This window comes from Phoca vitulina, unplaced genomic scaffold, assembly GCF_004348235.1.
Source record: "Phoca vitulina isolate PV1807 unplaced genomic scaffold, GSC_HSeal_1.0 scaffold38, whole genome shotgun sequence".
Lineage (NCBI taxonomy): Eukaryota > Metazoa > Chordata > Mammalia > Carnivora > Phocidae > Phoca > Phoca vitulina.
In genome coordinates this window covers 18,163,331-18,188,516 of record NW_022589741.1, presented here as the reverse complement: position 1 = coordinate 18,188,516, position 25,186 = coordinate 18,163,331, and the positions used below count along the sequence as shown (strand labels likewise).

The window sequence follows — 25,186 nt, the reverse complement described above, 5'->3', positions numbered from 1 at the left end:
AGCCTGCTCAGCGGTGTGGGGGAGACACCTGCAGCAGGGATCCCCCTCCTCCAACCAAGGGTCGTAGCAAGGCATATGGAAATTAGGACTTGTAATTAATTTCCATGTAATTAGCACTGGATGTGCATGCAGCCTGACAGCCGTGCAATCTATTTTGAGCAGTTTCTGCATTAGAATTTTATTTTTGCTTCCCTAAAGGTGGTCATGTCTCGGTTTGTCCTCTTTCCTTTTCACCCACTCCTACTGACCCAGATGCCCTGCCGAGCGGTTTTTTTTTACTTGCAGCCCCTTGGCAAAGCACGTTAGAAAGTGGGGCTCAGGCCCACGAGGACATTTACTTTGGTTCCATTCAGTGACTCCTCCCACCCACCGCCAACCACCACTACCAGCCTCAGGCTAGATCACAATCTCCCCACGCTTTCAGACCTCTTTGGGGACAGCGCCGCCATCACGCCCCCTGCTGGAGAACCGGCGTCAAAGCCCTATTACTGGAGGGGCCGTGTCACAGGAAGGCGACCGTGGCAAGGACCTTGAGCACATGCATACGAGGACGGAGGAGAGTGTCTGAAATCTGGGGTGTCCAAGAGCTAGAGAGTCCTGGGTTTCTATCCCGCTTTGCTAGTCATCCACTGGTGCTGCCTTCATGCTATGTTTGCTCACGGAATACTTACTGAACTGCGACTATTTTGCCAGCACTGTGCTAGGCTTCTAGGCACACTGTGGAAAACAAGACTTAGGCGGTCCCCGCGCTCCTGGAGTTTTGGGTCGAGCTGGCATGAAAGCATCATGGTACAGATAATGAATTACACTGGTGGTGAGTGCAATGAAGGGAAAGCACAGGGAGCCCTAAGGACATAAGACAGGGACATCGAACTCGGGTTGAGGGGTCAGGGAAGACTTCACTGAGGAAGTGACATTTTGAGTGGGATCTGAAAGAGCGTAGACTCCTCTGGGCAGGGGTGGGTGGGGTGGTTGTGGTGGGGGCAGACACTTCGTACATCTACTCCAGGGAGAGGTGTCCATAAGGAGCCTTGAACTCTTGCCCGGTGCCATGGAGGTGATCAATAAATGACCGTTCCCGTCCCTTATACCCCACAGATTTGGCTTCCTTGGAAGAGGGAGAAGAGGGGAGGGAATTCTAGTTTTAGTTGACACTTTCCGAGCACCTTTTTTCAACTGGCTGCTGCAACCAGCCCCCCACCCCTTCCATCTCCTGGGCTCTCTATGGAGTAACCAGAAGGGCTGGTGCTGGGAATCCTGGGGGTGCGATCAGCAGGAACCTCAGATCATCTGTGAGCCAGGCTCCTTCACCTCCCACAGGGAGAGCTCAGGGGAAGGAAGTAATGTGCTCAGAGCAGCCCGGCCACGGCAATGGCTCAGTGACTCTGATCCACTGCCCCAAGATCAGTTAAATACCTTTTCCCCCATGAAAATCTGAGCACCAACACCAAATGATCAGGATTAAGCAATCTACTCAGCGTTACAGAAGCAAGCCTGCTTGTAGTAAGATGATGTTATGGAGAAGCGAGACGGAACCCCTCAGAACCCCTCGGAACCAAAGCTGGTGCAGAAAAGGCTGGAAACACAGGGACACCCCCCCCCACACACACACACTCATCCCACACCTGGATAATTGCTGCCATGTCACCAGCCCTGTTTCCTTTACCACTTACTAGACAGAGGTACACATCTTAGTCTCTTTCCGGATCCAGAAACTACATACCCATGAAAGAATGCAAATCATCGTCTTTTAGGTTAGAGTCTCCGAGGAATTAAATTCACCCCCCCCAAAAAAGACCCATTGTTTCAAAAACTAGGAAAAGAAAAACTCATTTGTGATACAATGTGCTATTTATATAAAGGATCCAATTTCTTTCTTCTTTTTTCCCTGGGCCCTTCCCCCAGCGAAATATATCTGACCGAAATCTAATTCATTTTTCTTTAAGCACTAGGACTATCCTCTGGAAATGAAAGATCTAATTAAGTTATGGTCCCCATAACTCAAAAGACAGGTTCTGGAGAGGGTTCAAAGATATAATTGAGAAAGATAATGAAAGGTTTGGGTGATAAGGCTTTGATGAACGATTAAGAAAACCCAAGTTTGGGCGCCTGGGTGGCTCAGTTGGTTAAGCCACTGCCTTCAGCTCAGGTCATGATCCTGGAGTCCCGGGATCGAGTCCCGCATCGGGCTCCCTGCTCAGCGGGGAGCCTGCTTCGCCCTCTGACCCTCCTCCCTCTCATGCTCTATCTCATTCTCTCTCTCAAATAAATAAAATCTTTAAAAAAAAAAAAAGAAAGAAAACCCAAGTTCTTCTTTCTGAAGAAGGCAAGTCTGAGAAGGCTTCAATTTTATGGAAGGTTCTCGCCTCTGATGTACCTTCTCTAGTCAGGGTCAGCCGAAGTAACATCAGCTTTGGCTATAGCACAAAGGTCTCAAGTCAGATACCAGAAAGAACTTTCTCACAGGAAGGTGCTATAAAAGTGTGTGTGTGTGTGTGTGTGTGTGTGTGTGTGTGTGTGTGTGTGTCTTTCCTTTTGGGGGAGAAGAAAGTTTCTGGGAAGCCATTACTGATCTGAAACAGAGGTATGTGATTCTCTAGGCAGGACGGGGGTATGAGTAAAATCACCACTTCCCTAGGGTCACAAGCCACAGGCGGAGAGTTCTGTTGCTCCTTCACGCACTGCCAGGATGACAATGATTTGGGTTGAGTTTGTTCCCAGAACTCTGCCCACAGAACAGACTGAATGCGGGCAGTGGCAGAACACATCTCCTCCCTCCACCCCGCTGAAGAAAGACTGGTGCCATAGAGCTCCCACCTCCACAGCTCATTGGTGGGGCCAAAGCGGGGTGTGCGGGCTGCACCCCAAACACCAGGCTGAGCCTGAGCAGCTGCTATGCTCAGAGTGACTCAGAAGCTGGCAGACTGTCAGAGACCTCGAGCAGGTAAAGGCAGAGTATCCCGTTAAGCCCAAAGGCGAGGGGTCCGGCCACTGGGTTGCAGCAGCTGATTATTCAGATGGGACCCGTGACCTCTACAGCTGTTACCAGGGGACGCACATTTGATCTCTCTGACCCTGGCCCCAGTTATATTTAGGGTTCATTCTCAGCAGAAGGTGGGGGAAAAATCATGCAAAATCTGATGTCCTGCTAATGGGGAAGAAGCACCTGTGAGATCAAAGCAATGGCTCAATGAAAAACCCAGGCAAGCAGCTGGGAGCACAGTAGCCCAGATGGGAAGAAGCTGCAGCACCCACCAAGGGCCTTGCTTCGATCTGGCTGGGGTCCTTCCCACTGTCTGCTCTTAGCTCTGCTGAAGTTTTGGTTCCAGGTTGGTCTGGCCCCAGGGCCGTGGCTCTGCCCCATTACCAGGGTCACAGAGATGCCTTAAAGGAGGCTGGAAAGGAAAAATCCCTTTCCGGTTTGCCTAAGACAAAGTGGCATTCTTTCTTCCCTCCTTCGCTTCCTCCCCAGGAACTCGTACCAGGAAACCAAAAGAAAACCAAATACACAACCAAGAGTTTAGATCAGAAAGCTACACTCAATATAAAGTTTGGTGGGTGTCCTTTTGGAGACCATCACCTCTGGGTCCTGTGCTTGGGTTCGGCTGCAAGGGTGAGTCCAGCAAGATTCCTGCTCCCTCCCAGGTTCACAGGTTTTGAGCTTGACTGGGATGTCCTGTTTAATTGTCACGCAGGCTGGTTTTCTCTGCAACCACCCTGGTTCTCTGGGGGTTCCGCTGTGCCCTCTGACCCCCTGGGCAGTTCAGTTCCTCTCAGCCGAACACCAGCTGTATGTCGGGCATTGTATTAGCACTGGGCATATAAAGAAGAGGAAAGAGGGTTTCTGGGGCTGAGGTTCTTAAATTGTACACCAAGCTACCATAGGTGGGAGCCAGCAGCAAACTGCAAGAGGTGCCATGGGGTATTCTAAATTTTTGAGGGAAACATAGCAATCTCATGTGTTAGATATCCCATAAGCTACCGGCTTGAGGGAGTTAGTTTCACTATTAGATTGTGCTGCATTCTTCTTGATGTCATTTCTTTGTGAAGCTGGAATTTTGGTAACTGCTATAATAAAAAGTACCCAGGGAAAACCAATGTGGAGCAGGAGAGGACAGTGGCAGTGTCCTACCTGATTCTAAGGTTTGGACAGTTGTGCAGTGCCCAACAGACACACACGTCCCATTAATAAGTAGTTGTGGTCATTAAAGAGTGAAATAAAATATTTTTCTTTCCATTTTGTGTATTTTTCACATGGCTCTTAGGCTGTTAGGGGGTTAATACTCATTAAGTTGTTTGGATCTAACTGCTAAATAAACAGAACTGTTAGGTATTTATGTTGGCCTACATGCTCAATGTAAAAATGACCGAGATGCTAACGTGTTGTGAACTGAGAAAGTTTGGGAATCTGTCCTAGAAGAAATGACATTGGTTAGGATCTTAAAAGTGGTGTAAGAGGTGGCTAGAGAAAAAAAAGGGCATTGGAAGTAAAGCGAATAGCAGGAGCTAAGATATGAAGACAGGGAATGCAGGGAAATTAGTTTGGTGACACTGGAGCAAAAGACCTGGAAGAAGGTTAAAGAAGCTGCAAAGGTAGGCAGGGAACAGCTCACAAGTGTCTGTGCCATTTGAAAGAGTTTGGACCCAATCACAGTACATGTTGGGGAACGACGGGGAGGACAGTTAAGGTGGAGAGACATGATCAGATTTGCATGTGATGTGTGGCCCTAAGGGAGGTAAAAGTGTATGCCAGAGGCTCTTTGGAAGGCCTTGGCAACAGATCAGAAGGGGGACATTGAGAGGTTGAACCAGAACGACAATGGGAATGTTGGGAAACTGGATGGCTGATTGAACAGAGCTTGGAGACTGGTGAGGGATGGTAGCTTAAATGTCTGTGTGGATGAGTGAGAATACAGTACAGACAAGTCTGGGCTGAGGTGAGGGTCGACAATTTCCGTTATTGTTCTATGCTGATAGCTAGACCAAGTATCCTTGCCAGCCGCTGGGTCTAGTTGTGGAAACAAGATTCCTAAAGCTTTCTTCTGTTCGCTTAACCCTTGTCTCTTTCTGTTTGTAAGCCAGACATTTCTTTTAGGCTACTCAGTGAGTTTCTATTTCCTGTCTAAGGAGTACCTTCAGCTCCTAAATCACTTAGTACTGAGATTAGTAAATACTCAAGGCATCCCTGGCTCAGGTAGACAGGTTGGCCCAGACTCCCAGGTCCTCCAGGGTGGCTCATCTCTATGTGCCTTCAGAAGAGAGTCCTTCCCCTATTTTATGACACTTGACAAAACTCAAATATCTGACACCTGAATCAAAAAGCAATAAGCAACAGAAAACAATAAGCAACGGAAAACAATAAGCAACAATAAATATAAAAGGAAATATATTCCCTTAAAGCAATAAGACCTCAATTCAATTAAGTAGAGCATTGCACTGACTGTCCTTGGCTTTGGATTGCTGACCAACAGATTCTGTTTGCCCTGTGCTTTGGTTCTCTGTGATCAAAAACTTAGTTGTATCAGAAAAGAAAAGACAAGAGGTCAAGTCTGTAATCCTCCAAGTGGATGAAACTCCCCATGCAATGACAATTAGATCTTTCCTTCACACAGCTAAGACGATCTCAAATATTAGAAATATTTAACGTTCACCGTAGGACTTAAAAAAAAAAATGCTCTCAACCTCCAGGATACCAGTTGTTAAATTTTTCACATCTAATACTTTGAATTCAATTAAAAGATGACCTAATTAATCAGACACCTCATTCCCTTTCCTCAGAATTAGTTTAATGATCTACACCAGACTAGGGAGTGCACAAAACTGAGGTAGAACCCACCTTCTATTTTTCTTGGTTGGAGAGTCCAGTCATATCAAGGGGCCACTGGTTCCACTAAATGAAGTTGAGGGATTCTTTTGGGGTGTATTTGAAAAACAGACATTGTTTTGTGGTGTAGTTTTAGATAGAAATATCAGGGGCTTTTATTGTGCTCTATGGAGAATTGCCTGCTCAGCGCAGACCTTCTTCACGGGAGGATTTGAGGTGGCTTAATGGCCTGCCTGAGGCTGATGGCAATCCTGAGAACAGAGGCAAGCAGGTGACTCTGCATCCGTTTCTCCAGTAGGAGAAAAACAGTAAGTCAATAACAACTGGAGGCCTTCCATGCACCAGGCACTTCACAGACTTAAACCCTCATGAAAAATGGTGAAACTGGTATTGCTAAGAAGCCTCCCTGGACCTGGGCAGCTCTCGCCTGACAGGCCAGCTGTCTGGTCATCTCTGTGGTTGTCCCAATCCAGGGGCTGGTTCTGGAGGCTGTGGCCGAGTTCTGAATCAGTGAAAGAAGTATATTGAATAGTTGAAGCACTGAGCCTATAGCCCTGGGAAGCATTTCTGCCAATTGCCTCCAAGCTTCCTGTTCTCTGGAAACCCAGGGTGAAGTGGCCCCTACCCCTCTTGTTGGGTATGATGGTGGAGATCTGCTCCTGTCTCCTGGGTGCCCTCCAGGTTGGAATGGGGTTCCTTGGCAGAAGAGGGCATTGGAGATGTTGAGAATATTAGCGTCTATCTTCCTATGCATTTACCTCAGCTTAATCAGCAGAGACCTTCCCTCTTATCCTTCAAATAAAAGTGAGTAAAGCCAAACCTATTCTCTGAAGAAGCAAATCTAGACATGAAGAAAGCTTTTAGGACTAAAAAACAAAATCCAAAAAATCCCTGCTGATCTAAAAGGGAGAAGTTCCCCCAATTATCTTTTCTGTATGTATCAGAAATGATTTGCTTCTCAGGCTTTTGCTTAATACCATTCATCTTGGATTCTAACTTTCTCCTCTGGTGAAGGTTTGGTTCCACCTCAAACTGTAACCAGCCTGCTTCCTCTTTCTCTCCTGTTGGGTTGTTTCAGGGATGGAGCATCGCCCATGTGCAGGGCAGTAAGGTGTGAGGATGGGATGGACACAGAATACGGAGCAGACGTGAGTCCAGGCCAAGGATAGGAGATGCTTACAGAGCAACCAACTTAATCCTCTGAATGCACATACAGCTCTTCTCATCCATCACTGCCCATTAACCAAGACTTCGCTTTCTGCCATAGTTACCCTCTCAGCTACCAGCGGCCGATAAGATCCATATAGATCCAGTCCTGCCTTTAACTGATGGTCAGAAGCCAAACTAATATTGGGGAACATTTGAGGAACAGCTAAGAACCACATAAGTCCAGGAGCAGCAGAGGTGGTATTTTAGCCAAACCTTTTTGGCAGAAGTAAAATCAAGGACTGGTCAAATACTGTGGCCCCAGTGGGTCCCTGAAGGAGCTGAGGCATGGGCACGGGTTTTCAGGTGCTCTTTCCCCAAAGGAAGTGATTTCCCAATTTGATGCTTTAGTTTTTCGTCTTCGAAGAGAAAGGGATGAACGCCCACATAGGGAGGTTGAGAAAGAAAGATGTGACATCTATAAAGTGTTGTGAGGTCCTCAGAAGCAATCGTAAGTAATAAACCGGGATTCTAGAGACCGGATGGTCCATTCCTCCTTATGACCAGACCAGGCAAGGTTGTACTTCCTTCGAGGCTGCCCCTTGAGGGAATCTTTCTTCTTCTTACAGACCTTAAGGGGACTCCACAAGATTTCTGGATTACCTAATGGCCCTTGGGTTCAAAGTTCTTCTGTGTGTCTGGACCCTTTCCAACTGTGCCCAAACTATGCCACCTTTTCTGGACCCAGTAGAGTTGGGCGCTCTTTCCTACATAAGGAAATAATGTATTCCATTCCTTTCACACAAGCAATTCCAGCTACTTTTTTGGTCACCAAGGCCAGTAAGATAGGCTTGCAAGAGGCTGGGAGGTTTCAGTTTAGCAACCTCATCTCTGAGGTGACTGCCTTCTGTGGCCTCCTCCCTGTGAAGCTGAAGAAGGCCAGTGGAGAGGCCCATCAATAAACATAAACCATAATGGCCCTACCCATTTCCTTTGGAGGAAATGAACCTAATGGAGAAAGATATATTGATCAGAAAGACCCAATTTCAGAATCCGTCTCCTGGCGGTGAACCCTTTCAGTGAGCAGGGGCTAATGGCCTGGGCTTTCAGCTGCTGTGGCCTCTTTGAGAGCTGTTCATCTAACAATCAATGGGATATCAAGCCTGCCAGGGGGCCAGGGATGCTACCGCCAAAAGGCTGGCCAACAGGAAGGAAAATGCTGTGGGCTTTTTTATAAAGCTAATCAGAGAAGGGGAGAAAAAAAATGCCGAGCTATTTGGGGGCTTTAAGAAGGCCTTCCAGTTGAAGAAATCCAACCTGTGGTGACACCCCTCTTTCCCTTCTGTCAGCAAGACTCTATTTCCCAACCCATAAAGAGCCCATTAAGCAGCTCCCTTCAGGGGGTGGTTAGCAGGGAAAATGCCGCGTAGGTTCCCCGATGTTTTTCTGTGGTGGGGCCCAGCAGCCCATATGGAGAGGCCTTGTTTTGTTCTTGCTAAAAAGGGGCTGGAGCTCTGGCTTCTGCTGCAGGGAGGCAGCAGTTTGTAATTGGGAAACCAGCCATTAGACCATGGGTGGTGACATAATAAAACACGTTTCTTTCCGCCTCTGTTATAAGTCTCCCTAGGATCTAGACAATACCTTCCCTCCAACCCCCCAAATCGATGAGTTTTTGCCCAGAGACACAAGCAGAGTGTGTGTAGTATAAAAGGAGTAGATTTTTGGGAGCCCAACCCTGACTAGTTGTGGGACTATGGACCAGTTCATTAAGATTCGTTTTCCCTGTCTCTTAAATGGGGATAACAGTACCTACGTCGCAAGGTAGAATGGGGATTAATATCCCTATCATATACTCTATCTGAAGAGCTCAGCACAGCGTCCGGCATGTACTAGGCACTTAAAGATAACGCTGCCCACATGCCTCTGCATGTTGTCTAACGATCTTTGCCATTTTCCTAGAATAGATGTAAGTTCCATGCTAATAGGTATATTCCAAGACTGGGCATCAGAAGACCCAGATTCGGGGGCACCTGGGTGGCTCAGTCGTTAAGCGTCTGCCTTCGGCTCAGGTCATGATCCCAGGGTCCTGGGATCGAGCCCCACATCGGGCTCTCTGCTCAGCGGGAAGCCTGCTTCTCCCTCTCCCACTCCCCCTGCTTGCATTCCCTCTCTCACTGTGTCTCTCTCTGTCAAATAAGTAAATAAAATCTTAAAAAAAAAAAAAAAAGACCCAGATTCGTTCTCTGCTAAAACAATCTAAACCCACGGAGCACAGTCTTGAGGAGCATATGGGATTTGCAGTGAGAGGAAAGTTTTCCAGGCAAAGACACAAGAAAAGGCACAGAGGGGAAATCAGCCCGGGATGTGTGGCTCTTGTAGGGGAAGTCTGCTGGAGAGGGGGACCCAAGCCAGGCTGTCCGGGGGCAGGCAGAGGGTTTCAGGTTAGATCAGGAGGGAAGCTGAGAGTCACTGAGTGGCTGTGAGCCCCAGAGGGACAGTTTTCACTCACTGAAGTTACCTGAGGAGTGACAGCCCTGAGCAGGGGGTCAACAGTCTTCGTGCATTAGGGAGAGCCTGACCAGGGTTCCCCTTTTCCCTCTAAGATCCTCAGTTACTGGTGTTCCCTGTGGGGCTGCTGAACTGTACTCATCTCTCCCCCCTAAAGTACTTCCCAAGGGAACAGGATAAAAGTTCCAAAAGTTCAACCCATTGCACCTGCTGAGCTATGGCTGAGCTATTCCCCAAGAAACAGGATCAGAAGGTACCTTTGTTTTGCCCGAGGACAGCACAGCAAGCCAGGGAAAACAATGATCGCAGAACCAGAGTAAATGAAATCATGAATGTTATAGTAACACTTGGCGCAGTCCCCTGCCTATAATGGGTACTCAGTAAATATGGCCATGATTTATATTTTTAGGACCATCTCCCTCTCCAGGAACTTTACCATTTTTGCATGCTTTCATACATTTTTCCTCCTCTAAGAGATACCTGACGATGGAGTGTGGGTTGGTGCCGTGCCTGGAGGCTTTGTTCAGTTCCACAGTTAAGGCAGCAAGAGACTGTGCTCAGTCCAGAAGATTCTGTTTTTAGGTTACGGGTTCTATAGAAAACCATGGAAATCAGGCACCCCTGGCGGGGCAATGTCTGTTGTGTAGAGTCTCTGGGTCCCCGCAGAGGCAAGTCCAGCTGGTGGGGGGCAAAGGTGTCCACCAGATAAAAGAAGGTGTGTCCCTGTGGGACCTGGAGAAGGCGGGAGGTTAATACAGAGCCACAGCAAGCCCGCAGACGCCTTTCGGGCTGGCGGCCCGGGGCAGGCGTGCTTGGAGACACGTGGAAGGCAGGAAAGCCACTGCAGGAAAATACAGAGCCACGAGAAGTCAGTGACTGCCCTCAGGGAGGCAGGACATGCCCAGGAAAAGGAAGGAGCTCACTGATATAAAAATATGGTGTATAGCACCAGCACCACCCTAGTGAAGACGCTTTTTAAGACTTTCATGTAATCACTCGTGGATCCTACCAGCCCTGGGAGGGAGGCAGATCATGGTCATTATTTTTCTGTCACAGAAGAGGAAAAGGAGACAACAGAGAGGGGAAGAGGCTCACACAGGAGCGTAGGGAGGAGCTGTGACCGGGACTCCGGCCTGCTTCTCGGCGTCTGGAGCTCGGAGGTACGCCTGGGGCCTCGGGGGAGCGAGAGAATGGGAAGGGTCTGCGCTCCAACAACTGGCAAGTGGGATTTCAAACACAGAGAGGGTGCAGCTCCCAGCCCGCTCCCCCCCCCGCAAAAAAAAAGAGATCTAGGAAAAAGAGATGAAAGTGAGGAGTCATTTCAGGTTGTAGAGGTCATTTGTTTTCTTCTTCTATTTCCACCTCTTCCCTCTCGAAGCCACTAGAAGCAGCTAAAAACACTTAAACATGGATGAGTTTTAGTGCTTCGAAATGGCTTCAGCCTGAAGCTACATCAGAGGCTCTGACTCAACACTGATGGGCCAGAGGAGAGTGAACAGACCCAACAGAGCGGCTGTCACCACTTTGAGCCTCTTCACATAAGCGGTGTATCAGCTAACACCTGATAAACACTGAGTGTTTACCAGGAATAGGGCACTGCACTAAACATTTTATTTTATTTATTTATTTTTTTAAAGATTTTATTTATTTATTTGAGAGAGAGAATGAGACAGAGAGAGAGAGCATGAGAGGGGGGAGGATCAGAGGGAGAAACAGACTCCCTGCTGAGCAGGGAGCCCGATGCGGGACTCGATCCCAGGACTCCAGGATCATGACCTGAGCCGAAGGCAGTCGCTTAACCAACTGAGCCACCCAGGCGCCCTGCGCTAAACATTTTAAATATAAATGATCTCATTGGTTCCTCACTCAACGCTTTGAGGTTGGTGCCATTATGTCCCTCACTGAGCAAGGCATAGCGAGATGGTACAGCTTGGGCCAGGTCTGTCAGCTGAAAAGAGGAAGGTGTGTTGTTCACGTGTGTGCTCAAGCCACCAGGCCATGCATCTTCCCCAGCGATGGAGGTCGGCGCCAGCCGTGACCACTGTTTCTGGATCATGGTAAGGTGAAGCACAGTGACAATCTTCCATGGGAACTTTCTATAAAACCCAACACCTAGGGCACCTGCCTAGGTGGCATCCGACTCTTGATTTCGGCTCAGGTCCTGATCTCAGGGTCGTGGGATGGAGCCTGAGGGCTCCGCATTCAGTGGAGATTGAAGATTCTCTCTCTCTCCCTCTGCCCCTCTCCCCTGCTCTCTCTCTCTCTCTAATAAATAAATAAATCTTTAAAGAAAACCCAACACCTGACAGTTCACGCGTTTGTACATTCAATTAAACATTCCTTCGATAAGCATGGATTGTGGTGAGCTCTGTAGCCAGACACTGTGTTGAGAGCTGTGAACATAAAAATAGGAAAACCTGGCCCCTGCCTGCCCATAAGGGAGCTTATCATATGACCACTTCAACAAATGGATGGCTATTTGGAAAGAGAAGGAAGCGAACATTAACAGGGTACCTCTTACATGCTGTGCAATTTACAGGTATCTTATTTAATCCTTACACCAGTTTGGTGAGGTGGGTATTACTGTCTCCATGTTACACATGATGAAGCTCTGGAGTAGAAAGATTAAGAACATTGTTCAAGGCATACAGTTAGTGACAGTTCTGGGATCAAAACAGGTCTTATTTAATTTTTTATAAGAACATGATATTTAATTTCTTTCGTAGACTGCTTCCTTGTATGTACTTAGGCTAACACTAAGTGAATTGCTCTTCTCCGCACATTCACATTTCCTGGAAGAAAGAAGCCATTAAGTGTTGTCACTTGGTGGCAGAGGCAAAGCTGGGAATAAATAGCTGGGACTGAAAATTCAAAATATATTATAGTTATCAAGAGTAGGGACTCTCATTTTCTGTTTTTGACATTTTTCCCCCCAAAATACCTTAGCTGTATCCACAGGGTTTGATATTCACAGATGTTTATGAAATAAATGATTATACATATAATTACAAGTGCCAATTGGCACACACACGTTAAAAACTGATGTCCAGTAAGTTTTATCAACTATTAAGTTATTTCACGATGGTGCGATCAAACCTTTTCATGGCAGGTTCTGATCAATAACCAGTTCACGGATGCCCAACACATCAGTGGCAAAGCCCAGACTGAACTCCATCCTCTAACTTCATTTGAGCTTTGCTTCCAACAAATTCCACTGAAGGAAGGTCAGATCAGGTCTTATTTTCAAACTCACATGTCAGTCCCCACACCCCCTATCCGCCCCTTGTCTCTTCCTCCATTGAATGAGGTCAGTTTCTTTTCTTTTCTTTTTTTTTTTAATTTTATTATGTTATGTTAGTCACCATACAATACATCATTAGTTTTTGATGTGGTGATCCACCATCCATTTTCGCATAACACCCAGTGCTCCATGCAGTACGTGCCCTTCCCAATACCCATCACTGGGCTAACCAATCCCCCCTCCCCCATCCCCTCCAAAACGCTGTTTGTTTCTCAGAGTCCACAGTCCCGAATGAGGTCAGTTTCAAAAGGAGTATATGTGGGTAAACAACCATAAGTCCTGAATTTGAAGAATTCAGCTGAGGGTCTTTGACCAGAATGGGTTATTACCACGGGATTCTTGGGTGGACTTTGAAGGAGAACATAAGGTGGAGGGACACCACTGAGTCTTACAGGTGTCCCAAACTCCACCAAAGCGAATCTGTCCCAGGTCAAATCCCATTGCGCTGACTGCTTATTTCAAGAGATTTGTGGAGATTAAAATGCAAAGTAGAAAAAGAAGGGGACAGTCTCGGAGTTTGCTGAATGAGGTGATGGCCGATATATATGTGATGTGAAGGGGCAGAAAGAGGCGTCAGTAAGGGCTGCAGGGATTCAGAGCAAAGGGGATTGGCTACTGTAGACACCTGCTGCCATCCATGGTCCAATATAAAGCATCCCCATCTGATTTTTAAAGATCTTCATCTCCAAGATCACGTATAAACTCCCTACCTTGCGTGCCAAGCCTGCCATGGACTCGGCTTTGCCCTCAAGCACTCTATTCCCTGACTCCTGCCTCATGTTTAAACCTTTTTCCTGTTCCTTTTTCTGTAAGGCCCACTCTACTGTCAGTTACTTGGCTACTGCTTACTATCCTTCACCTACTCCACATAGGTTTTATCTCCTCTGAGAAGTGGTCCTCTGACTGGTCTGGCCCCAAATCAAGAGTCCGATGCCTAATCAACTGAGCCACCCAGGTGCCCCACATAATGGATTCTAAATACATTTTTTGAAAAGCATGAACTTCATGAAGATGCTAAAGGTTCAGATATCCAGTGTGGCAGATGGGCTCTAAGGTGACACCTAGTAATCTCTGCCTTCTAGTATTCACTCCTTTGTGTAATCCCCTCCCCCACAGCATACAGATGAGACCCAAGACTTGTTTCTGTCCAATAGAATATGACAAAGGTGATGTGCTATTCCCGTGATTGCATTATGATCCACATATAAGGCTCTAAGTGATTTGCTCTCCTGCTGGCCTTGACGAGGCAGCATGTTGTGAATGGCTTATGGACAGAGCCACGTGGCAGGGAACTGTGGGTGGTCTCTAAGACCCGAGAGCGGCTTCTAGCCAACATCCAACAAAAAAGCTGGGACACTCAGTCCTACAACCAAAAAGAAATGAATTCTGCCAGCAACCTGAATGAAGTTGGAGGAGGATCCTAGAGAAGCCTCCCAATGAGGACACAGCCTGCCCAGCTGCTTAACTGCAACCAGACTCTGAGCAGAGAACCCAGCCAAGCCTGCACTCCTGGCAGACAGAAACTGTGAAAATGATAAATGTGTGTGTTTCAAGTCACTAGGTTGCTAGTGCAGGGTAATAGAAAACTAATGGATGTCCAGCTTTTCAGGAAAGGAGAAACAGGAAGGAAAGCAACACCAGTTGGGCATTGGCTGGTATGAGACCAACCTCAGCATTAGGGAGTGATGTAGGCATTTAATGCAGGAGAGGGGAGGTCTGAATCCCAGAACTAATTGAAACTCACTGACCTTATTCCTTCCCCTTAAATACATTCTCATCTCATTCATGCCACCATTTAAACTTGATTTAGACCATTGCATGGCCAGGAGTCACAGCTTGGTATGTAAGAGAGAGGGTGAAATGGATTGGCCAGGACACAGACTCGGAGTCTGAGTGGGGTTGGGATCTGTAGCTACTGTCCTATAGATGCAAGATTCTGGGTAAACAACTTAACCTGTCCCTCAGCTCAGGCCCCTAGGTAACCAGAGGCTGATTATGGGGCTGTTGGGGTTATGGGAGTGGCATAGAGAAGTGGCTAGCTCCAGGTCTATGGTCCCCGGGCACTGGCTCCCCCATCCCCCGTCCCCACCGCTGACTGCTTCTCCAGCTTTCATTGCTAAAGTTAAGCTGGCTTTGGGATTCTCCCAGATGGAGTCCTTCCCGAGTCCATCCAAGATGAGAGTTCTTGGCTGATGCCAAGGTTTGTGCTGTGGCTAAAATCCTAGGAACTTCTACCTGCCTGTTTCAACACTGCTAGGCTGCTGAAAGATCAGGATGAATTTCCTAAATGACTTATTCCTCCCCCTTTCATGAAGGCACTTTCTAGAGCACAAATGGGACTTTACCAAACACACTGGAAAGTGAGAGGGGTCCCAAACTCTCCAGCCAATCATCTGTCTACTGGCCCAACCCCAGGCCCCAGACCATCTCGTCCTTGCCACTCTTGGTCCTGTCCCCTGGGCCTCAGCTCCCAGAGCTCAGAGAAGCTAGTGTCGTGCACTTTGGCAAGCAGTAAACACATTGCCACCTTTGCTTGCCTGGGGACCCCGACGAAGCCTCGCTCAAAGGAGTGGCTGAGTATGGTTTGTTTTGTTTTAAATAAGATTCTCGGGGCGCCTGCGTGGCTCAGTCGGTTAAGCATCTGCATTCTGCTCAGGTCATGGTCTCAGGGTCCTGGAATCGAGTCCTGCATCGGGCTCCCTGCTCAGCAAGGGAGTCTGCTTCTCCCTCTGCCTCTGCCCCTCCCCCCACTTGTGCTCCCTCTTTTTCTCGCTCTCAAATAAAGCCTTTAAAAAAAATTAAAAAATAAAAATAATAAGATCTCATCTTCCCATTGGGCTTCTGAGAGCTTAGAGCCCTTACACCTCATGAGCCTTAGGAGGGGAGGAAAGAGGGACCCAAAGATAATTACTAATTTTATATCATGGATAGAGACCTTACAGCCAATTCATCTAGTATCCCACAACTTGAATATCTAGATTTACCTACTAATGCTCCGTGTCGTGTCAGGCCCCCTGAGCATGACCATGCACGTGTGTATCCACGACTTCAGGATATGCTAATAGTTGATGTGTTAAGATACAATATTTAGGACCCTCACCGAACTTCAGGGTTTTGAGACCAAGATCACTTATTTGCATCCTCTCGCGTTACAGAGAAGGAATGAAGGTCCCCCGAGGTAACTGACTTGAAAGGCACAAGAAGCTGGGTTTCTGAAGTCCCCACGTTGTGCTCTTGGCACCTTACACTGCTGTGTCTTTGCCTCTTTTGCTTAGATGGTGCTGATTAATGTCCTTTGATCTATGCTACTTCCTGAGCAGGTGTGAATTTTCCGAGAGGCCTTGGGAACCCCTTCATGGGGCATAGGGTCAAGAGACCACCCATTGGCTTGCCTTGGGCTCCACAGCAAGGTGGCTGCCCGGAGCTTCTGACCTCAGGTCCTACACGTACATCCCTCTTAGACTTCCTCTACCCCGGTTGTCCCAGGCCCTACCCCAGCCCTCCACACTGGGGCACTATAGCCTTGGAGAACGGCTAGAACCACCCTTGATGTGAAGGCAGGGGAGTGTGCAAAGGGCCAGACGTGCCCCCTTCCCCGGGCTCTAGGAATAGGATGCTGGAGATAAATGGTGTGCAGTGGGGATGAGGCAGGAGAAGAAAGTGCTGGAAGGACTGTGTGTCTGGCACTGGCCTAGGCACCTTTGCTCACATAACAATACCTTCTTTAGCTTTAGGGCAGGTCTTGGAGGTATTTTTTAAAGCTAAGGATGCTGAAAAGCTTGGTGAGGGAGGCGGATATCCTTAGGGCTTAAACTTAGGGACGTGCAAGAATCCAACCCAGTCACTGGCTCCAATTATTGAGACATCGTCCTGCACGTCTGGAGCACAAAGCAGATCTGACTCATCTCTAGGTAACTGCATGGGTTTCAAGGCCAAAAGCGTTTATGAATTTTTCACACAGTTCATTCTTCCTGCCACCTTTAAATGTCATCCCTGACTGCAGTCAGCCTTGAGTCTTCTTACGCCAATACATGCTAGCGCTTCTGCCTAAATGTCAGGCTTGATTCCTTCCATCCTAATTAAGCGTCTCTCTTCCTTAACAAGCTTACCCAGTGAATCGCCCAGGAACACCTGTATCCTGGGTCTAGCGCCCTCCGTGGGGCAGGGAGAGGGGCACTGCAACGGTTCCTGCAATTAGCTCCCAACCCAGGAAGCTGACAATCAAATTAACCAGTGAGTAAAAGCCAAAAGCAGGTTATAATTAACTACCTATGTTTAGACCAGGTTTGTCTGTAACCATAGATTTACAAAAGTGCTTTCTGGTCTGTGTTCTTTTTTTCTAAATATAAATCCAGTCTTAGAATCCTAGTACCTTGAGCCTGAGTTGACAACGACTAAATTGACTGTCCCCAGCTCAGAAGAGGACCCTCAGTGATTCACTCCCCCCGCCCCCCCCCCCACTAAGCCTTCCTCTGGGTGGGCGGGAATGATAGGGCGTTCAGGGCTGAGAACCACTTTGGCAGCAGCAGAAGGTAGGTCTTTCTCGGCAGAATGATTCTCATGGACACTGTAGGCTCTTTGGAACCTGGCTGGCAAAATCCCTAGTGCCAGACCATCACTGTGAACGGCCACACCTAGTTGCTTCCCCCTGACCCATAGCCTGATCATCACTTCGCTTTAAAAAAAAAAAAAAGGCATAAAATGTTCAGGCCTTTTCCACGAAGGCTACAAGTCAAAGGGTCAACTGCTATCTAAGGTTATCTGAGTCCTTTTTATGGACAAGGTGGGAAATCAAGAAGCTGGGAGGGGACGGGGTGCATGGGTGGCTCAGTCGGTTGAGCATCTGACTCTTGGTTTTGTCTCAGGTTGTGATCTTGGGGTCCTGAGATCAAGCCGTGTCTGACTCCATGCTCAGCGCAGAGTTGGCTTGAGATTCTCTCTCTCCCTCTGCCCCTCCTGCTCATGCCCTCTCTCTCTCTCTAAAATAAATAAATCTTAAAAGAAAGAAAGAAAGACAGAAGCTGGGAGGGGAAGAAGCTGCCTGTTCTTTGTGCTTATGCTTATGCATTAAACTGAATTCACAGGGTTACAAAGAAACAAGCCCTAAACGGAGTCCCTTTCGCTAAAGCCCATCAAGACTTTCCTAGTTGCAGTTCCAGGTCTCCCAGGAGGGAAGTTTCAAACCAATCGGTCTGGAATACCCTGATCAGCACTAGTGAGGTCATCTGCCTGATAAAAGAAGCCCCTGCCTTCCCCTAAGGGAAGGTGACCTGGCCTTGAACAATCCTTTTCTTTTGCTCATAAACCCAGTCGTGTTTCTGCCTAGAAAATCCTTCCACTTTGAATGGTTCCTTGGTGCTCCTCTCAACTTGCCAGATGGGATGCTGCCTGGTTCACAAATTGTTGAATAAAGCCAATTAGATCTTTACATTTACTCAGCTGAATTTTGTTTCTTCAATGATAGTGATGTGCGGTTTCAGGTGACAGCAGGTATTAACTTCATTAAATGCGCTTACGAGCTTTGGGGGCTCCGTGGAAACGTCTACCGCATGGAGATATTCCCCATTGGACTGTAAAGGGGGAGATGTCGTGCACTCTTAACTTTCCCATTTTATAGGGCAGGGAACTGAGGCGTGGAGAGGAAAGATGACTTTTTTAGGGGCGCCTGGCTGGCTCAGTTGGTTAAGCGTCTGCCTTCGGCTCAGGTCATGATCGCAGGGTCCTGGGATTGAGCCCCGCATCGGGCTCCCTGCTCAATGGGGAGCCTGCTTCTCCCTCTCCCTCTGCCTGCTCCTCCCCCCTACCCCACCCCGGCTTGTGCTCTTGTGCTCTCTCCCCCTCTTTCTGGCAAATGAATAAATAAAATCTTTAAAAAAAAAAATGACTTCTTTAAGGTCATGGTGAATTGGTGCAGGGCTTGACTTAGAACGTGGGACTTCACAAATCCTTATCATGTACCCCTTCCTCTTCCACAACCTAGATCTTCTTCCCCCACTTCTGGATCTTCCTTTGTGCCATCTGGGGGAAGGACTGAGCTGGTGGCACAGCCAGGGTGAGTCCTGGCTCTGTCACCGTGTGCCCCTGAACAAGTCCTTTAACGCTCCAGGGACTGTGGAAAGATGAAAAGAGACAGATGGATCGCAGAGGCCCCTTCCGATTCTAACAGCCTGTGAGTTTGTGTGCTGGGGATGCTCTTCTTCTACCCACCGCGGGAGGAAGTTGGGCTGTTTCCTTAACCTTAGAAGGAATAAGGGATAAAACAGAGCTGCCAGGTGTGGGCTGATCACGACCAGTGATCTGCAAGGGAAGGAGGATGGGGGTTGTGAGAGTCCCCGGTGCCGGGGGACCAAAGCCAGAGCCTCACTTAGAATACCCAATACAACGTAAAGCAGCCCTTTCAAAGTGCGTTCCTCTCTTGAGGTGGCAGCCTCAAATCCCATTCTGCTTCGTCCCACCTTGAAGGGACCATTTCCTCTCTCCAAGCTCCCTCTGACCCCTTGACAGCTGCTCGTCCAGATGCAACACTGGCCGGGTTCCTCTAATTTCTGCTCTGTGTTCAGTAGTTAAGACCCAAAGAGAGGGATTCTTCAGGAAAATGAGGTACTATTTTGTAGTTTATCAGCAAGACTTCTTCCCTCCTGTACTGTCTTTCTTAGCAGTTGAGTGCGCCACTTGGAGGCCCCCTCACTATTGTCTGTAAAACCATCCTGCACACACCATGCTGGACAACATGCCAGTCACCAGCCGCTAAATACAGCTAAAAATTCACTTCCTCGTCACACTAGCCGAATTTCAGGTGCCTGTAGCCACCATGTTGGCAGCGCAGATGTGAACATTCTCATCACCACAGAACGTTTGACAAGACGGAGCTGCTCCAGAACGTAAGCTCCCCGCGGGCAGGGGCTTGGATCTCAAGTAACTTACGACATTCCTGGCACGTCAATTTGTTGAAGGCGTACATTGAATTCATGGATAGACAGATTAGATAGAGCAGAGAATAGGATATGGTGTCAGAACAGTTAGGCTAGTCACTCCAAATTGCACAGCAGGCTTCTAAAAAACTCTGACTGCTCTTAGTGTCCATTCTCTAAGAAGTTTCTGAGCACCCACTGGTGCTCCCCAAGGAAGGCTATGAAAAACACCACCACTAAGAGAAGAGGTAGTTAAATGTAATAGAAGGAGCAGCGGATTGGGAGAGACAAGGCCCAGGCTCTAGTCCAGACTGCATTCAAAAGGGCAAGTGGGGGCGAGTCAGCCCCTTTGAGTCTCAGTCTCTTCAGCTGTAAAATGGGACTAATATCTCCAAGGACTTGTTTGTATGAACCAAATAGGATAACATAACAGAAAGTACTATGGAAACTGTAAAGAATTGGATGTTTGTGTTATTGACTTTGTCCTCAAGTTGTCTCTGGGTCCCATTGCCACAGGCTTTAAGAATATTTGCCTTCTCAGGTGCCTGGGTGGCTCAGATGGTTAAGCATCTGCCTTTGGCTCAGGTCATGATCCCGGGATCCTGGGATCGAGTCCCACATTGGGCTCCCTGCTCCTTGGGGAGCCTGCTTCTCCCTCTGTCTCTGCCTCTCTCTCTCTCTCTCTGTCTCTCATGAATAAATGAATAAAATCTTAAAAAAAAAAAAAAAAGAATATTTGCCTTCTCCAAATGCCCCCCTCCTCCCCACCCTGGGATCATTACTTCAATCCACCATGCACAGCTGCAAGGAGATATTTCCACTAAAATACCACTATTACCATGCCCCCCCAAATAAAATGGCTCCTTACTGTCTATAAGATCAAGATCAATCTCCATCTTCCAATATTTGATACCATCACACGCCCCATTTGTTTAGGGAGCTCCTATTTCATGATTCTCAGGTAGGACCTCCCCCAAGCGAGAAAGCTTATTCCTGTTACAAATGCGCCTCTGCCTCACCCATGTCTTTCCTTCTTCTACCTTTCCAAACGGCACTGGCTTCCTTGAATTCACCCTGTCTATAACTCCAGCATTCCTCAGCGAGTCTCTGGTCTTGCACATTATATAACATGTTCCCCCACATGGGCTTGTTCTCTACCTGCTTCACGTGTCTTAGCTCTTCCACGATGCTGAACCCAAGAAGCAGTACTTGGGTACCTAGGGATGGGGACAGGGTGGTTAGCCCTGGACACCTGGGTTTAGATGTGGGCAGAGGGATAGGGAATGAGGTGAACCAAGAAGAAAATCAGGCTTGAAAAGACAGTCCAACTAGCTTTGTACAGGTGGACTATGCTTTTCCTTCAATGGATTCCATGTTTTAAACATTTCAAATACCTTGTGTTTATTAATAATCAATTCTTTCCCCCATTTGTTATACCTTAGCGGTTGATATAGTTTCAGCCAAGTCAAAGGAACATAAAATTTTAGTTGAGGCTTTACTTTAGAGACAGGACTTTTCTTGGTTGTAGCAATTGATCTCACCCTGGATCAAAACTCTATGACCCCACTGTTCATCTAGAGACTTCTCATACTGGTCTAGGAGGAGGGATAGCCAATGATGGTTGTGATGGGGAGCTCGGTGACTTAAGATGATAGGCTAGGGTCAAACAGAGTATACGGTTATTAGCCAAGGTCATCCCAGATGATGATCCCAGGCTCCCAATCCGCTGCAGAAGGCCTGGGTGTGCAGCCCCAGACTTTATCCCCTTCGTGATAAATACCATGTCCCCAGGGGAGAGGAGGGTTAGAGCCAGGCAGTTAGGGCCTGTGTGAGGCTGAAGCCAGCACCACAATTCTGGCTGCGTATAAACAGAGGGCCCAATAAAAACACCTAATTATAGGGCAGGCTGGATGGACTCAGGAGGGGGACTCTGTTGGGGGCCCTGAAGCCTGAGGACAGACAGGCTGAGCATCTCCCAGATCAGCCACCACTGGCCTCAGACTGGAATGAGCTCCATGTGGACAGATGGGCTGACAGAGAAGGCGCTTCTTAGCTCCCAGGGCCATGGAGAGCATTCTCCCCAGGAGCATCTAGCAGCTTCCTAGAAGATGCTCCTTAGTGCAGGACAATTAGGATTTTACATGTTTGGGAGCCTGTTGCCTCATCCATAGAATGGAAGAGCTAATTCATAGAATTACTAAGAAATAAATGCCGTCAGGAGTAACTTCCGAGCTCTTTGCTCTTGGCTAAATGCTGCAAAAGATGATATGCTTTCTTCCAAAGTGGAAGACGGAAGTGTGGTGAACAGCAGTGGTCCCAAACCTGGGCACAAAATACAGTTCTCGTCCTCCTACCTGCAGGTGCTCGTCCCTCTTGCCAGACACTGAAATACTGCTAGTCACTCAACTCTAAGGTCATGGCGCACTGTCAGTGCTTAATATGCCTTTCTCATGCGACTGATAGAAAATGAGTTTCTGTGCTATCTTTCCTCCCCAGGGTCTCAAAGCAGGTTCACCCAGGTGTGTTAGTCTGACCTTCCTCAGAGGCTGACAAGAGGGACAGACATCTGTAACTTCCTGGTGGAGAATGGGGACTCCGTGTTCAAGGGGCACACCCCACATCCCCTAGAGCTTGGACTGGGACCTTAAAACACAAGCATCAGGACCATCTTCTCGAAGCCGACTAAGTGAACACTCTGCAAATGGGTGACTGAGTAATAAGCACCAGGTAGACTCCAGATGGAGCCTGGATTTTAAGCTTCTCTGGAATCATTTCACTTTCACTGAGCTCTTTGTGTGTGTGTTTGGGGGTGGGGGGAAATGCTGCTTCTGGTTCTCTACACCATCACAGGATGGATGGATTTGGTCCCTCACTTCATGGAGGGGATGTAATCAGTCAAGTGGCCCTAGCTCACATATCACTGGCTGAGTGCACGTCTTCAGAGCTTTCGGGGTTCAGGCCCAAACCACAGCAACGGTGTTATGTGGGTGTACGTTGTGCCCGCGAGTGGAGCAAAGCACCCGGCCCCTCCCATCCAGCCTGAGCAATAGGCCAGAAAGGGGGCCCTGCAACGGAACCCCATCTCAGCAAAGGGCACCCACACTGGCAAGCCTGTTTCATTAGCGGCCCAGCTGTTCTCAATGAGGGACAGGAGTCTCACTAATGAATATGCTGAGTGCAAGGTCACCAGAGGATCTGGCCTTGAGCCTTGGCTTTGCTATTTACTAACTGCAGTTTGGGGGAAACCTCTTTGGGCACGGAGCTCTCATCCATAAAAGTGGATTGGTAATGATGACTTCACAAAGCTACCGTAAGAGTTAAGAGACCATGTGCATAGTGGTCAGACCCGTGGCCTCAAGAGACAGATCTGGATTTGAATCCTGGCCCACCACTCACGTGCTAAAATTTCCTGAATCTAGCTGACCTCCAGTTTTCTCGCCTGACACCAGAGAATGGTAATAATACTTAAGAGTGTTGTTTGGAGGCTTTCACTGGTGGTGCCTGGCACGCAGCAGGACCTCAGTAAACTCTCCCTGTTAATGTTGCAGACACAAGATGTCGAGCACGACGCGCATGCAAACAGTTGTATTCTTTTCTAGGCTTTGGGCAAGTGTGGCCAATATGTGCCGTGCTTTGCATATAGTAAATGCATAATGAGTATCTGCTTTGTGTAATTATGGCATCCTTAGCAGCAGCTTCGCTCTGGAATTCAGCTCAGAGATTAGTATCATTTGCAGTAACTACATTCCAGGCTGCCAGCCCTACAAATTAGACCAACTCAAGATATGCAGTCCATGATTGGGCTGTATCTCAGGGGAGGGTTTCTGGTGACAGCGAAAGCCACAAGGGATCCGACCTCGGGACTGTCGTGTCAGCAGAGGCTCTTCCTCCCACAGCGAGGAGAAACATACTGCCGTGTGTGGCTGGGGCACGCGCTGTGCGGGGACTGCTCTGGGACCAGAACACACAGCCGTCCCAGGCTGCCGGGCGGCAAAGACTTTCTCCATTTAAGTGCAGCCAAAGCTGAGGGCTCTCCCTCCCTCCCTTCTTTCTTCCCCATGTCTCCATCCCTCACTGACAGCCCAGAACTCGGTAGGTGGCAAATCAGCATGAAGGTCTGGTGTGCGCAAGTGACCCAGGGACTAGGACACACAGCATGGGGCTGCGGAGAAAGGGACGGCAGCTCCTCTCCTCCAGCCACCCTCCAACCTGCAGGATGGGAGTTCAAGGTTGCCCACGGCCTTTGGAAGTGAAGATTTCATCAGTTTCCAGCCCCTGCGTGAGAGAGCTCTCCGTTTTCTTATTTGCCACATGAATTTCTCTAAGCACAGAGACATGTTCTTTCCCTTGTCTCCAGGATCGGGGACTCTGCCTCTTCCCACTTAACAGGGATGCTGATAGGAAGTGCTAATCAGGGTCACTCCTTGCATGAAGCGCTTTACCTTCCTGTGCCATCAATCCTCACAGCAATCAGCTCAGGACGATCATCCCTTAGACAAACAAGGAAACGGAGGCTCAGAGATGCTGAGTAGCTCGGCCAAGGCAACAGGAGGATTTTAAATTGCAGAGTCAGGATTTGAACCCACGTAGTTGGCCTAAGTCCCCATCTGCTCAGCGCTGCTCCTAAGCCTGGCAGACACCCTTTGTTCTTCCAGATTGGGTAGCTCCAATTCTCATCATGTCTCTATAAAGAAACCTTTCCAACCCCTTAGCCACCCCAGTGCCCAGTGCCCTTTCTGGACCTTCTCCAGCATTGGTTTTTTTATCTCTAAACGTGCAGGAGCCCAAACCACCCAGTGGCTGACCCTACTGTTTACACAGAACTTAGCGATATGTCATTTTATTCTCCCAGCAATCCTGGTGGGGGCTCGGGCTGGCCAGGTCACAGAGCCAGGTGCAGCCCAGGACCCACATCTCCGGTGCCCTTTTCTCCTCCCAGCTACAGCTGCTTCTAGGTACAGGTCTCAGCACTGTCTCTCCCTGCCCCTGCCCGCCCCCCCCCCCCAGGGTGCCCTGCATGTCTAGAGAGAGAATAGCATTCCCTAAAGCTTACTGGCTGATGCCCCAGGCCAGTTCCACCGCTGAAGTCACTCAGGGTCTGTTCATTCATTCTATTCTCAGCATATGAGCTCTCACTTGGATGATTTTAGAGGTTCTCTTGGCTGCTGGTTTTGTACCCCGCTTCCATCTCCCAATTCCCAGCCCACCCCCACTGGAGCCAGAACAATCTTCCTAAAATACTAACCTGGATTATGCCATGGTCTTGCTGACCCCAAGCCCCCTGTGCTGGCTCCCATTAGCTTAGCTGCTGTGCCCCCACACCTGTTACCCTTCTACCACGAAGCTCTGTGGAACCCCGTAGTTGCCTGAAATACCTTGAAGTTCTATTGAACCCATTTGCCCCCTTGGCTTTTTCTAGGGGGATTGTCCATACCTCCTCTTTTCGGTCTAATGAACTTAAAGGATGACTTTAAGACTAAGCCAAGACTTTCCCTC

General features: G+C 48.3%; 1 protein-coding gene across 2 annotated transcripts in view; it reads right to left on the bottom strand.

Annotated features, from left to right (window-relative positions):
- UBASH3B (ubiquitin associated and SH3 domain containing B) overlaps positions 1–25,186 on the bottom strand; it is a 139,502-nt gene that overhangs the window by 37,188 nt on the left and 77,128 nt on the right. The window lies entirely within an intron of this gene.